The sequence below is a fragment of the Ambystoma mexicanum genome, chromosome 3p (assembly GCF_040938575.1).
Source record: "Ambystoma mexicanum isolate Mex_15411 chromosome 3p, UKY_AmexF1_1, whole genome shotgun sequence".
Classification (NCBI taxonomy): Eukaryota; Metazoa; Chordata; class Amphibia; order Caudata; family Ambystomatidae; genus Ambystoma; species Ambystoma mexicanum.
Window position 1 is genome coordinate 1,257,565,415 of NC_090925.1, and position 14,482 is coordinate 1,257,579,896.

The 14,482-nt window shown below is 48.0% G+C and overlaps 1 protein-coding gene across 4 annotated transcripts in view; it reads right to left on the reverse strand.

The window, feature by feature from the left end:
- The window catches only part of ADAT3 (adenosine deaminase tRNA specific 3), a 66,534-nt gene that overhangs the window by 31,923 nt on the left and 20,129 nt on the right, over positions 1-14,482 (reverse strand). The window contains exon 1 of one of the 4 annotated variants that reach the window (XM_069652744.1): positions 6,937-7,033. The exons of the other annotated variants lie outside the window; for them this stretch is intronic. The gene's annotated coding sequence lies outside the window, so the exon portion shown is untranslated. Of the gene's footprint in view, positions 1-6,936; positions 7,034-14,482 lie in introns of those variants that run through there. 4 annotated transcript variants of the gene reach the window in all.

A 14,482-nucleotide genomic window follows, 5' to 3' on the forward strand; every position in this document is an offset into this window, starting at 1 on the left:
TTGAAACCAGCGCTTTGCAGAGAAAACCAGGGGAGGCCCTGTGGTGTTCTAGCCGGGGCGGCTGGAGACCCATTTGAGGTACATTTTGAATTTTGGAGCTGCATGTAGTCCCATCAGCCAGCGCACCCCCATCCAGAAGCACAGCAAGGGAGAAAGAGACGTACCATGCATAGAAAACAGTGACCGGTGGGGCCCTGAACTCCTGAGGGCAATCCTGAGGTTTAATAGAGGGCTAAAGAGTCCATCTGCATCCGTGGTGGCCAAGTAAGAATAAGGGAGATTTTATCGGGCTCAGGGCAGAGTGATCCTGGCACCAAGGCAGGAGGAGGGTCATTTGAAACCCGAGGAGGACGACAAACAGTGTCTCACCTGCGCACAGTTAGAGAGGAGTTCCAAACCCCCCTCCCCCCTGCACAGTCAAGAGCGGACCCACAAAGCGGCAGAGGGAGGAAGTTCCTACGCCCTTGAAAAGTGGCCAGGCAAGGTCTGAAGGGTGCAACATGATATCGGGGAGAAGAGGAGGGGGTAGGGCTCCCCCATTTGACCTGCACACGCACTATGTCCAAAATCAAGGGGAAGGACATGCAAGCTGCACCCAAGTCGGCGAAGGAACCCCAGGAGCGCAATCTGCCGAGACTCTGGCGCAGACAGCGCGAGGTACCGGCTGGGGGAGATCAGGGGCTCAGGGCAGGAGAGGAGTTGGGGGAGCTGGCAGGCACCTCAAAAGATTAAGTGGTAACCAAGGAGGTCTTTCACCAATGATTTCAGGATCTTGTGGACAAGATAGAAAACCCAATTAATTCGCAGTGGAGCATGATGCGAGAACAAAGACCTTGAAAACTGCTCGAGAAGAACTAACTTCAGAATAAAGGGCCTTGCTGAGGCAAATAAGGATCTACGCGTGATGGCGCAGCAAGTGTTTTCAGACCTGCTGGAGGTGGAAGACTGTTCATGGATAGAGCTGGACTGTATACACAGAGTGGAGCCAAGGAGGGGAGAGCCAGGGGCCGGACCCAGAGATGTAGTGGTGGCCTTACACGAGTACAGGCATAAGGAGAAGGTGCTGGGGGTTGCCAGGAGGGCCAGATCAATCAGCTACAGTGGCTCAGAACTTAAGCTATTCCAGGACTTAACCCAGACCACCCTGGTCAAGCGTAGGATGATGGGCCTGGTAGTGCGCACCCTAATGCGAGCAGACATATGCTATAAGTTGACCTTTCCCTTTGGACTACTTTATTAATGGGAATGGAAACAGCATCGGTTCACAACCCACGAGGAAGGTACGAGGGTGCTGAAGATTGAGGATGAAGGTTCCACAAGGCAAGAACAAAAGCAGGCGAGAGAACCGCTCAAGAGGTTAACGCGGGAGTGGACAAAGTTTTTGACAAAGGCTAAAATAAAAGGGGCTTGGTTTAAGCCCCCCCACCTCCCAACGAGAAGGCAGGAGTGGAAGGCGCCCAGACACCCATCGACACAGGAGCACCATGCGGAGGGAAAGGGAGGGGTTACAGGAATTAATGTTGTAGCCCACCTGGGGGTGATGGTTGGGGAAAGGTAACGGGCGGAGGTGGGTGGTAGGGGATGTCTTGATTCATCTACATGGGTCTAGAGGGACCCGCAAATGTTTACTCTGGGTTGGTACAAGGACTCAATTCCAGAGATTATGGGTCAGAGGGAGCTCGAGGGTTGAGCCTGCCCAGAGGAGGGGGTGGAAGGTGATTGGGGGGGGGGGGGGTGCCAACTGCAGCCACTCATTAGTGCGAGCCGCATGGTAAGATGACCATGGCAAAGAGGGAAGTGCTTCGGGTGACCTCCCTAAACATCAGGGGACTCAATTCCCTGGTTAAGAGAAAGAAGGATGAACAGTTGGGAATTGAAGCCCTCCAAGAGACACAGGTTCAGAGGCGAAACAGGCATAAGATGAAAAACAAGGGGTCCCACCATCCATTCCAATCCAATGCTGCAGGGAAGACTGGGTGGGGGCAAGGGGGGGTTTAAATCGGTATTTGGGACATCCCCGGCTTCCAGGTCATAGCTACAGAGGGGGACACAGAGGGTAGGTATCTGCTGGCCTCTTGCCAATAGGAGAGGTGGACATATACAGTGGCAGCAATCTACGCCCCCAATAAGGGGCAAGATATGTTGTTGCGGGCGACACTGACCAAATTGGAGACTTTTGCCAAAAGGCAGATAATATTGGTAGGCGACTTTAATCTGGTGTGGTATCCAAGAGAAGACAGGAGCTTACGGGTGTTCCACAGCCAGGTGGCGCCATCTGCCTGCTTGAACACAAACACATGGCCCAATTGGCGTTGGTAGATGGCTGGAGGGAACTGAGGGGGGGGGAGGGGGGTTTACACATGTTATTCCCACGTTCATAGATCCTTCTCAAGGATAGATTACTCCTGGATTTCGAGGTCACTATTGGGTAGGGTCGCAGGGATAGAGATAGGAGTGATTGCCCTGTCAGACCATGCGACCTTAACCATTACCTTAAATATGAGGCTGAACGAACTGGGCATATAGCGTGGAAGTTCCCTAGCCACATCCATAAGGATGGAGTCCTATGTGAGGACATAAAGAATACAATCTTAGATTACTTTGCAATTAATGCAGCAGATGGTGTACACGAACAGTTGGTGTGGGACGCGTTTAAGCCTACATTGAGGGGGGAACTAATTGCATTGAAGTGAGAGAGGGACAAACAACTAGGTCTCGAACAGGAGGAATTGGAAGCTAAAACAAATAATGGCTTAAATGGCAAATAACGTGGAGAGTACGCTGCAAAGGGAATATTGGCTGATTAGGGGGAAATTAGATGTTTTGCAGACTAGAGTTGCAGAGCGTTCATTGCTCTACCTCCAACAGAGGTATTATGTCCAAGCCAATAAGGCGGATCGCCTGTTAGAGAGGTTGATTAAGAAAAAAGAAACATCAAGGACAATCCCTAAAATAAAGGCGGGGGCAAGAAAACACTGCTCTACCTGACATAATTTCAGTCTTCACAGAATATTATTCCTCCCTGTACACATCAGATTCCCCTGAGGGGGGAGCCCAAAGGCAATACCTGTCCCGGTGCCCTCGCCCTCCTCAAGAACGGGAAGAACTTGAGGGAGACATTAATCCCGAAGTAGTAAGGGCAGGCTACAGCTGCCTTGCCATTAGGAATGGCTTTCCAGCGCATTTCTACAGAACCTTAAAAGAGGCACTGATACTGCACTTAGTCCAGCTCTTCAACTCTTTTGAGAGAGCAGGGTGTATCACTGAGACAATGGAAGAAGCCAAGGTTGTGCTGCTCCCAAAGCCGGATAAGGATGTCACTCTATGCGGTTTGTGCCGGCTGATTGCCCTTATTAATCTAGACACAAAGCTCGACACCAGGGTTCTGGCGTCACGCATGGATAAGCTCCTCCCCATAATGATTGTTCCCGACCACCCAGAATTTATTAGGCATAGGCAGACCTCGGATAACATTTGGCGCGTCTGTCAGATTGAAAAAGTAAATAAATCTAGAACCCCTGCACTATACTAGCGTTGGATGCCGAGAAGGCATTTGACCGGGTCGAATGGCCATTCCTCCATACCATGGAGGTTACGGGATTTGGTTCCAAATTCCTTTCAATGGTAAAAGCTAACTATCAAACTCCCTCCTTTTGCCTGGCAATCAACGGGCAACTTTACTAGGGAATCACAGTCTCACGAGCCATTAAGTAGGGTTGCCCGATCTCTGCTCACTCTCATACGCCATCCACCTGGAGCCGCTCTTGTGCAGCATTAGGGCCTGCCCGGATATTAGGGGGATTCCCTTTGGGGTTGAGGAGCATAAAGTCGCAGCATTTGCTGATGACATACTCCTCTTGATCACAGAACTAGAAACCACATGTCAGGGATCTCGCTGAACTTCTCTTTTGGGAGGTGGCAGGATTACAAATAAATGCCCACAAGTCAGTTATTAAACTTGATCGCCCCCTCAGAGGTTTCAGGAATTGTGGGGTATAGTACCCTATAGATGGGCGGAAACCGCCATTAGATATTTGGGGGTCCAGAATACTGGTTTTCTGGGTGCTCTTTACTGTGCCAACTACCCGCCTTTAGCTGATAAACTGCCCCGCCTGCTGGCAGAATGGGTGCCCTTATCAATATCCAGAATGGGGAGGATAAATGCCTGTAAAATGGTGATTTTGCAAAAATCCTGTACTATTTCATGGCCCTGCCAGCAGGGATTCCCCAAAGTGTCTTTAGGACCCTTCAAAACCAGGGTAGCTATGCAGATGCTAATGTTTCCCAGAAGCAACACAGGGCTGTGAGCGCCAAACATCCGCCTCCATTTCCTTGTGGCTCAAATCAAAGTGATTGGGGTTGGTTCAGGGGCGATTACAGGAAGGTCTGGTGTCGAATGGACAAAGTAGTGGCGGGCTCGCCGCTGAATGAGGTTTTGTGGCGACCCAAAGGGGAATAGACCTGCAAACATGTACTGTAGCAGGATAAGTGCCCTATTGGGGGACTCATGGAATGAGCTGGTGTAGTGGGGGAACTTGACCACTTGCCCCTCCCCGCTGGCATCGTGGTTTAGGAATCCCAAGTACACACCGGGTATGGAAATGGGTGCCTTGAATCGTGGGAGGCGGCAGGGTGCCACAAACTATGTGTCATGTTCTCAGGTCAGGACATTAAATCCTTTGCACAGTGCAAGCAGGAATTTGGGCTAGATGAGGGGGGGGGGACAGGTATCGGTACTCAAATTAGGTATTGGCTTATGAACCCAATGGTCAGGTCAGTGGCCACCAGGGATCTCGCGCCCTTTGAACAGTTCGTAGCGATGGACACAGGGGTAGGCATTTGGTAGGAGCGTTATATGGGATTATCGCAGACTGGGTAAGGAGCCAGGCATTGCACTATATGGAGCAGTGGGAAACTACAGTGGGGCAGCCGCTGGAGTGGGAACTTTGGACTCAGTTATGGGCAGAGATCCCCAAGCTCACGCAGCCCATCCAGATTCAGGAGATGTGGTTTAAGATAATGGTCCAATGGCATTTTACCCCAGAAAAACAACATAAATTCTACCCAACTGCGTCAGCGCTCTGCTAGAGGGGATGCGGGGAACTGAGATTGTGGAAGCATATCTGGTGGGAAGCCCAGTCATACAGCCTTATTGGGATATGATCCGTGCAGCAATGAATAGTATTTTTGGGAGTCAGATGCCGGACAACATAGGGATGGCCATCCTGAGAATGAGCGGTGTTCTGGAAAATCTACTCAAAAGCTCAAAGAAAGACCTACGTCATTCTGATAGTGGCGGCAACGCTTGTGGTGGCACACAAATGGAAACAAAAGCTGCCCCCACCCAGAAAACAAATGGGTTAGTAAAATCTGGAACATTGTGGCACTGGAGTGGGTGACCTATTCGATTCAAAGGCAACACCAAAAGTTTCTCTCAGACTGGGACATTGGCCTGCATCACCTGCAGCAGGACTCGTGGGCTGCATTGCGCCGAGGAAAATCAGGATTGCTGGGGCTGGTTTGAGCACTCACTCCACATGGGGAGGGAGCCTTCTCAGGAACTAGGGGGAGATATGGCTGAAGTTTCATGGGGAGGTGAAAACTATTTAGAGGGGCGGGTTCTCAAACGGTGCAAAGGCCTGTACAACAGCTGGCGAGAGAGCTGGCCACTTACAGAAACCTGGGACCGGGAACATTCTACAGATTTTATGGACCCAGGCAGGAGAACAGGGTTGGGTGCGTTGTTGGGAGCCAGGGGGGCGAGAAGGGATGGGGTTACATGTGTACTTACTGTTAAAAATGGTATCATTTTTTTATTATTGTGCTGCCCTCACCAACCATAATCAGCTCCCTGGCCCATCACAAACACACCCACACACATTCTTAGACTCAACATTGACTAACTTATTCACACACAGCATTCACTGACTCATTGCATGAGAGGATCAGAAGATACCTTCCCATACATTTTATATCCCCCCCTTCACCTGTTCCAAATAGGCAGAGAAATGTTATTTTTATTCCTGTGCTTTGAAAAGTGGACCTCTTTTGAAAATCGGGATTTACTTGAAAATGCCTAGAACCCCCATTTCCACCCTCTGCCTCACGCATTTGGTGTGAAAAGAGCACCTCAATGGCCACAACTGTGATACACACATTTAAATGTCCTTTGTGCATGGTTCACCACCTTTTTGGTGCAGGTTAAGTGAATGAGCATCCCCATCAGTTGCACCAAACACGTTTTGAAAATCGTGTCACAATGGTGCATCCCTACTTATCACTTCTTTACGCTGTATGGGGTTCGAGGTGTCAGAGGGGAATCAGAAATGGGAAAGGACACACGAGAACGAAAGGGTGAATGTGTTTTTACTGTTTCTGCAGTTATTAACTCCAGATTTGCTCTTGAGCTGGTATTGTGTTAAATAACATAAGCACCAGTGGCAGATACTGTGACTGGAATCGGTAGCCCCAGAGTACGTACTGTGCATGCCATCATTCAGGTATTCTGTTTTATGTAACAGATTTGCAGGTACTGTATCAAACGTCATCAGTTGTAGTGCAGGTACTGTGTCTGGAATCGGTATCCCAGATCCGGTACTGTGTCTGTAATTATTTGCCCCAGGGAAGGTATTGTCAGATGTAGCTGATGAGCAGGTGCGTACTGTATCGGAAGTCATTAGCCAGAGAGCAAGTATTGTGTCACTCATTCGCTCCAGCAGCCTTTACCATAAAAGCTAGAGGAGGTAGTGTCTGATATTCATTGGGGTGCTAATTACAGGTTCAGCAGCAGCCTCTTACTTAAACGTGCATTTTCAGAGGTTGCAAATGGGCACCTCTTACCAACAGAACAACAAAGTTGCGATCGGGAAAGACCTAGTGGATGCTAAAAGAAATGCATATACAATTCAATACAAGAGCAGGCTCTCATGCACTAACCTGATGCTGACCGGGAACTGAAGAAGCGTTTCGTAAAGCGTCACCTTATGTTGCTTTTATTATCAATTGAAACACAAAGTTAAAGTCTCTATGAAACCCAATAGCATTGTTTGTTTAAAAGTTTGCCGACCCTTTCTGAAATGCCTTTAAGGAACCAAGACGTATTCCACGTATTTCTAAAATGCCGGCAAGCCGTCGTGACGTTTGCACGTAGGAACGCACTGGCATGTATTTATTTTTTATTGTGTATTTATAAGGCACTTATACTTCTCGGAAGTGTTTCTAGCCAGGTGTATTTAGGTGCTGGTGGGTTTGTTTATCATATTTAGATTTTGGTTGCAGCAAAAGCGGATCTGTGTGTGTCTTCTGCCTACATTTCAAAATTAAAAAACCTGGGATTTACGTCACTGGAATGCCCCGCCCACACTTTTGGCAGGCCATGCCCCCATGCTCAGCCCCCATATTTTAAAATCACAAAGCTAGGGGTTTATGGTGGCTAAGTTTGCATGGGGTTTGCAACCAGAGATAGCTATACTGTCGTAAGAGATACCCAGCTCTTGTAGGTAGGCCTGCATCTGCAAAATCTGTGTCACCTAAGTGCTAGCTGTGCTGTATCAATGATATAGCACAGCTAGCACTCAGGTGACACAGATTTTTACGCTCAGTGCTGCCAGACAGTGCATTGAGTTGTACCGGCCAGAGTCTGTGCCACAATATGCTAGTATACATTTTCACTTTTTTTGCCTCACTTAACTGCATGGCGAGCCACTGCCCCCCCCCCCCCCCTGCACATGCTCAGTCAGTGCTTCCTGATGGGGTGTGGCCATGAAACAGGAAATTAACACAGACTGGACTTGCATTTGGCTTGTATATCCGGGCTGTGTTGTTGCTTCCTTCTCGTGCTGCCAGCGTCTTCTTGCCCGGTAAGGAATACCGCTTCTCGGCTCCACCCAAGCCCCAACCAGGGTTGGAGGAGGTGCTGAGAAGCAAGCGTTTCAGGCCTTCCCTGGTCCCTTTGCTCCCCTCTGCCCCTGGGGACCCACGAAGGCGGACGCATGGGGAGTGGAGGCGAGCAGGGGAGGGGCTGGGTCACTGCAATGCCCTGTGCCCTTCTCCCTCTGTGCCCCCACCTTGGGGGCCATAGAGGAGAGGTGGTGTGCGGGGCGGAAACATGTATTGCCAGTGCAGGTCAACCTGCTGAGCTGCCCCGGTAGCCATCTACTATAGAGTGAGTGTCTGCACCCCTTAATGTACTAAAAATCACTCCATTACCAACAGTACTTTGGGTGCACCACTGCCATAGAAGTGATTTGAAGTGGAATTGATGTATATCTTCCTGTTGTGGGTGCCATGGCTTCACCTGCATGGGGCACCATATGTTGTAGAGAAGCCAAGGTGTCATGCGCCGTCCCACATCTTGGCGCATTTGGCCCTGTTTCTGTTTAAGGGGATGCTACCGTTCCGCTATGTTTGCTTCACGAGCAGCGGTTTAGCTTCCTGCCGTTGCTTTTGACGTGCTTATAAGCCACGCCCACTCAGCAGCGTTGCATTGCAACCCTGCTTGGTTAGCCGATACTTTGTGCTTTCCTCTTGTTGCTGTACGCTAGTATTGCTTTCTGTTTTAGTGTCCTTCTCTTAGGACCCTCTATCGCTCATTTTCCACTTATTACTTACCTCCTCCCTTCTTTTGCCTTTCTTCGCGGTGTTCGCCCACCTCGCACTGCCTTTGTTTCTGTGTGACTCTGGTTGTGCGGACGCTTCCGCACAACACAGGGGTCTCTCTCTGCTCACCACAGCCTTTGGCTCTCTCTTACCTTTTTTTCTTTCATTCCTTTGACGCCTGATCACCGTTGCCCGCAGCGGCATCCATTGGCTGAAGCCAGCCGCAGCCCAACTTCAGGAGGTAAGATATCGTTATCTAAGGAGTTATCCAGTCGCCTGACTGGAAGCCTTCCTGTGGACGCATTCTTTGGGGTTTTTTCTGCCACGCCTGGCTTTTTCGCCATCAGTCCCTCTCGGGAGGGGGCCACTCTGAGGGGCGTGGACTCTTGGCTAAGCTTCCACTGTGGCTTCCCTCCGAGTGAAACCCAGACATGCATTAAAAAAAGGAAAGAGATTACCGGGCAAGAAGCTCTTCGAGTCCGATTGGCACATAAACCAGCCTACCAGGTGAGGTGGAGGAGGGAAAACGGGGTTTGAAGGAGAAAAGAGTTGAGGCTGACACAAGGGCCCTCTTGTGTGGCACGGCATCCATGGCGACGTCTGCTGCTACTTCAACGCTGTCACCGAATTGCACTAAAAGTGAAATGGCTATTACTCGAGGTTTCCAAAAGTCAGCTTGGTGGGTTAAGCACTACTGTGTTCGATTATATGTAATATAGGTAGATGAATGATTGGAATGACAGCAGGCTGGACTTATCAACTATTCTAGGCATGGAATAGAAAGGGTAAAGTATAACAAGCTGATGTAGCGATCTCTCTATCATTTGTTGTCTCTGAGACTGAGTATGAGTCACGTTTTCAGGTATGTGCTCTGACTGCTCTCTGTTCTCACAGCTGGGTTGGAATGGCCTTTAGAGAACCTTGGAGATTTCCCTGTAGGACTCTGCACCCTTGGTCCTTTTTGTGTGCAGGGGAGGATGTGTGCTGACTGGCAGAGGGAAGGGCCCAAATATTTGTAAGGTCAATCTGGTACGTCTATAATATTTTTTTATTGTACTTTTTCAATTGCAGGAACACACATTGGCTCCATCATCGCATCTAGGAAACCAAAGTCCCCAGCAGCAGTGGCACCATCATAAATCCCGACATCTGTAGTAGGACTTTTAAACAGTGTTTTGCTGTGGGTGAATGTGGGGCAATTTTAAAAGTATAGTTAGGAGTCACAATCAGGGATTTCAAACCTATTTTTGAGGCTGTTCCAAGTTCACGTCTCATGTGGGAGTTGCATTTACAGTGCACTGTGTACTCTCTCCTGGTTTCCCAGCAGTGGATTCTGCTAACACCCAAGAGCTGGTTTTAGCTCCTGCTCATCTAATCTTAATTTTGAAGTCTCAGGTAGACTCGCTGACTAACTGTTTGTTTTCATTGCTGCAGCATCGCTCCAGGCGTCAGTGTATCAACCTAACGTCCCAACCATTTTTCATCCAGAGTCCTCAGTGAGTGTTGTGGCCCCTTGACCCCCTGGACATCCTTTTTTTCTGAATTTGCGCTATTTGTGAGGTTCCCCAGGCCCATACACACTCCCAGTAGCCTCCCTCTCCAGCCCGATCCCACTTCCGTGTTTTCCCTCCTCCTCCCGCCTCCTAGACTGTCCTCTGCCCCCGATTGGTCCTCCTGAAGAAAGCAGCCAGGCCTACCCAGCTGCACTGCACGCGCTCTGGGCATTTTTCATCCAGATACCCCGGTGAGTGTTATGGCCCTTTGACCCGCTGGGCATCATTTTTTCTCCACCATCATTTTTTCTCCAAATTTGCGCTGTTTGTGAGGTTTCCCAGGCCTGTACAGACTCCCAGTAGCCTCCCTCTCCAGCCTGATCCCACTTACGTGTTATCTCTCCCCCTCCCGCCTCGTAGACCGTCCTCTGCTCCCGATTGGTTCTTCATCTAAGTCATAAGTGACACTCCCAGGGCAGCTCCAACATAGGTGGCTCCAGAAAGTGCCAGCAGGTGTCCGCAGGGGAAGCCAGTGGCCAGCCGTCAACCAGTAACGACCAGGACCAGTAAGGTAGGAGTGGTCTAGGTGGGGAGTAAAGCAATTACTCTACCCTGGAAGCCTAACCACTTATCAAATCTATCTAAAACACCTTAAGAATCATTAACACCGCTGCTGCCTTCCTCACCATCACACCATCAAACCTAACTGTCTTTAGTACAACACCCATTTGACCTGTTAGGCATAGGCCTCTTCCCACTATACAGGACTCACAAATCTAGCAGTGTTTAATACTGTAATTGTTTTGGTCACCTACGTCTCATACTTAGCTGTGTTTAGTATAACACCCATTTGACCTGTTAGGTGTAGGCCTCTCTCCCACTACACAGGACTCTCAAATCTAGCTGTGTTTAATATTGTAATCTTTTGGTCACCTGACTCTCAAACCTTAGTGTGTTTGGTACAACACCCAATTGACCTGTTAGGTGTGGGCCTCTTTCCCACTATACAGGGCTCTCAACGCTAGCAGTGTTTAATACTGTAATTTCTTTTGGTCACCTACGTCTCATACTTAGCTGTGTTTAGTATAACACCCATTTGACCTGTTAGGTGCAGGCCTCTCTCCCACTATACAGGACTCTCAAATCTAGCTGTGTTTAATATTGTAATCTTTTGGTCACCTGTCTCTCAAGCCAAACTTTGACTGGTACAACACCCATTTGACCTGGTGTCTCAAATCTAGCTGTGTTTAGCATTGTAATCATTGGTTCACTTATGTCTCAGACCTAACTGTGTTTAGTATAGTAATCATTTGGTCACCTGTGCCACAAACCTAACTGTGTTCAGCACTACACCCATTTGATCTGTCGGGCTCAGACCTCCCTCCCACTATATGGGAAGCTCAAATCTGTGGTGCCCCGTTACAGGTTGAATTGTTTATTGTGGCCTCTCTCCCAGTATACAGGAAGCTCATATGTGACTAACCAAATCACATCCAGAGAGCACCACTGTGGAGTGGGACAAAGATCATTGGCTGATTGTTGTGGAGTGATACTGTGATTAGGAGCTCACGCCCGAGAAGCTGACACAGCGATTGTTAGTTACGCCCATTAGGACAACTCTGTAATTAATAGCTATCCTTCCTAACCCCAGTTAATTGGCTCACCCAAGTGAACCTCCACCAGAGAGACCCACACTAAGACAGCCACTGATAACTCCCAACATCATATCCCTAAAAACCTCCCCTACCTTATTCAAGACAGCGACTGAACAAGTCGGCAATACCAGCTGACAAGACCACCTATAGACAGAGGCCAAACTTGTAGCGGACAATTCCCTTCACCCAGGACTACACCACAAGACAGCCGAACCAAAGCAAAAAAATGAACTTGGCATCAAGAAAAAAAAGACCAAAAACAACTCTCAAGCTCAAAATGCCACGCAAACGACCTATACTGAGGGAAAGAAAAAGAACAGAAAGAACAAACACACCAGAACAGCAACAAAGACTCACAACTGCAGAATACACTGCTACAAACAGGAAAGACAACCGAACCAACGCTGAGAGAAGAGACAAACCCCTCTCCATACCTCGCAAACAACCAATCACCAGAACGAACCAACCCTACGCGAGAATTGGCAACAGCAGACAACAAAAGAAAACACAACTACGCAGAAGAGGTACGGACAACGCTAGAAATAACAAAAATGTAATAGCTGCAATAACACCTTACATCACCAAAACAAGAGGAACTTCCACTCGACACCCACAATTCTTGGAAGAAGAACATGATGAAAAAAAAAAGACTGAACCTAGAAGAACTCTTTGACGACACAGACACAGCTGTACCAACACCTCAGCTAGAGATCAACCCGAAAGGAAACTTCAACACCAATCAAAAGACAACCCCAACAAAGCCCAAACCAAAATACACCTCTAAACTCCACTGCAATCTAATAAATGCGAGATCCATGTCAAAACACTCAACAGAGATCTTTGACCTTCTCTACGACAATGGCATAAACATCCTATTCATCACAGAAACATGGCTGGACAACAACTACAAAATCACACTCCAAAGCTGCCTCCCAACCAACTTCAAATGCCTTCAAATAAACAGAAAAAGGAGGCGGCCTCGCAATAGCATTCAAAGGACACCTGAAAATAAAAACAGACAAACCTCTCAACATCATCAACTGCGATACCATGGTCATACACCTATCAGCGAACAAAAAAAACCAACATCACATTCATCCTGGTGTACAGACCACCGACATACGATGCAACCTTCGTAGATAACTTCATAAAAGCCATCAGCAACATAGCCATCAAGCACGAACATCTAATTATCCTGGGTTACTTCAACATCTGGTTTGAAGAAAGTCATGCCAATTCCCAAAACCCACTGACTGGACAACTTACAACCATGAAACTACAACAGCTGGTCAAAGGGGCAACACACTCTGCAGGACACACCCTCAACGCAATCTTCGCCAAGGAAAAACTTATCGCCACGGCACCACCGGTACAAATACTGTGGAGCGACCCTCTCATCATCCCATCCAATTCGTGATCAGAGTACCAACTCAAGTCTTCCAAATTCACAACCACCACCAAAAGAAACTGGAAAACCGTCAAAGCAAGAAACCTATTCAAACAACTGGAGTTGACCAAACCCTCAACTACAGAACTAAAGCTGGCTTGCCTAGACGGGAAGGCAGAGCTACTTCACAAATGGATTGCTGATACAATTGAAAAAAGTCACCCAGGGAAAAACCATTCCCCCCCACTACTAAGCACCATGAAAAAGGACAAGATGGAGCTGGAATGAAAGAAAGAATACAACCCAGACAGAAAAATACTGTTCCAGAAACAAATCCACGCATACAAGAAGGAAATACAAAAGGCGAAGAGAAAGCATTATGATTACAGAATCAATAATGCCACCAACACACAAAAGAAATGTTCAACATCAAAGAAATGAGAAACCCACCAGGCTGCGAAAACACCCCAACTCCCTCAGAGAAACTTTGCAACGACCTGGCAGACCACTTCAAGAACAAAATGATATCTGACAAATCATACAAAACAGACCAACCCACCATAACATTCAACCAACCGGATTGAACATAGAGCCACAGCACAAACTCCAAAACTTTCCTGAAATATCAGCAGAGGCATTTGTCTTGCTGGTAAAATACAGCAAGAAAGCATGATCACCCATGGATTCCTGCCCACCTGACATCTACAAATCAATCCTCGTACAAGGAACACCATCAAAATATTACAGAAACCTCCCAAATCTCTCACAAGCAACAGGAACTGTACCAAGAATCTTCAAATCAGCATGTATCAAACCACTTTTAAAAAACACTAGTGGCGATGTAGAAAACTCTCCAACTACAGGCCGATTTCAAAAATTCCCTACCAAGCAAAAGGACTTGAAACCTATGTATACAAATGAACCCAAGAATACATATAAAAACACCACCTGCTAGACCAAGCACAAGTCGGTTTCAGACCCGCAAGAGGAACAGGAACAGCACTACAATCCATCTGGGAAACCTAAAAACAAACGCGGACTCTGACACAAGCACAGCCCTGATTCTGCTCAACCTCTCCGCAGCCTTCGTCATGGTTAGCAATGACACCCTGACCAATAGACTAGAAGACATAGGCATAACGGACATGGCACTACTCTGGATGAAATCTTTCCTAGCAGACAGAACAGAAACAGTGTGAATAAAACCATTGAAATCCACCCCACAAGTTGACTGTGGAGTACCACAAGGGGCCTCACTATCACCACTGTACTTCAACATCTACCAGACTCCAGTAATCAGAATCTTCAAAAAATACAAAATGACATGCTACAACTACGCAGCTGACACT